We start from the raw sequence: 220 nt of genomic DNA, 5'->3' as shown, positions 1-220 counted from the left end.
TGATCACTAGTGAAGAAAGATGACTAATCGCTTTCTTCTGGTCACTTATTTGGCTTATGACTTTGGTTTCTACTCTCTAAGTACAACAGTTATCAGATTTCCACGTAACTAGGGAGTGATAATTGATACATCCAGTTTCATTTAATATATTTGTGGGTTCTGCGGCCTCCCATTGTTCAAGCGGCTCAGTTGTATTTTTCAGCACCGTTTTAAGGTTCAA

Source organism: Otolemur garnettii, unplaced genomic scaffold (genome assembly GCF_000181295.1).
Source record: "Otolemur garnettii isolate 467f Iridium unplaced genomic scaffold, OtoGar3 scaffold00002, whole genome shotgun sequence".
Classification (NCBI taxonomy): domain Eukaryota; kingdom Metazoa; phylum Chordata; class Mammalia; order Primates; family Galagidae; genus Otolemur; species Otolemur garnettii.
Note: the sequence above shows the minus strand (reverse complement) of the source record.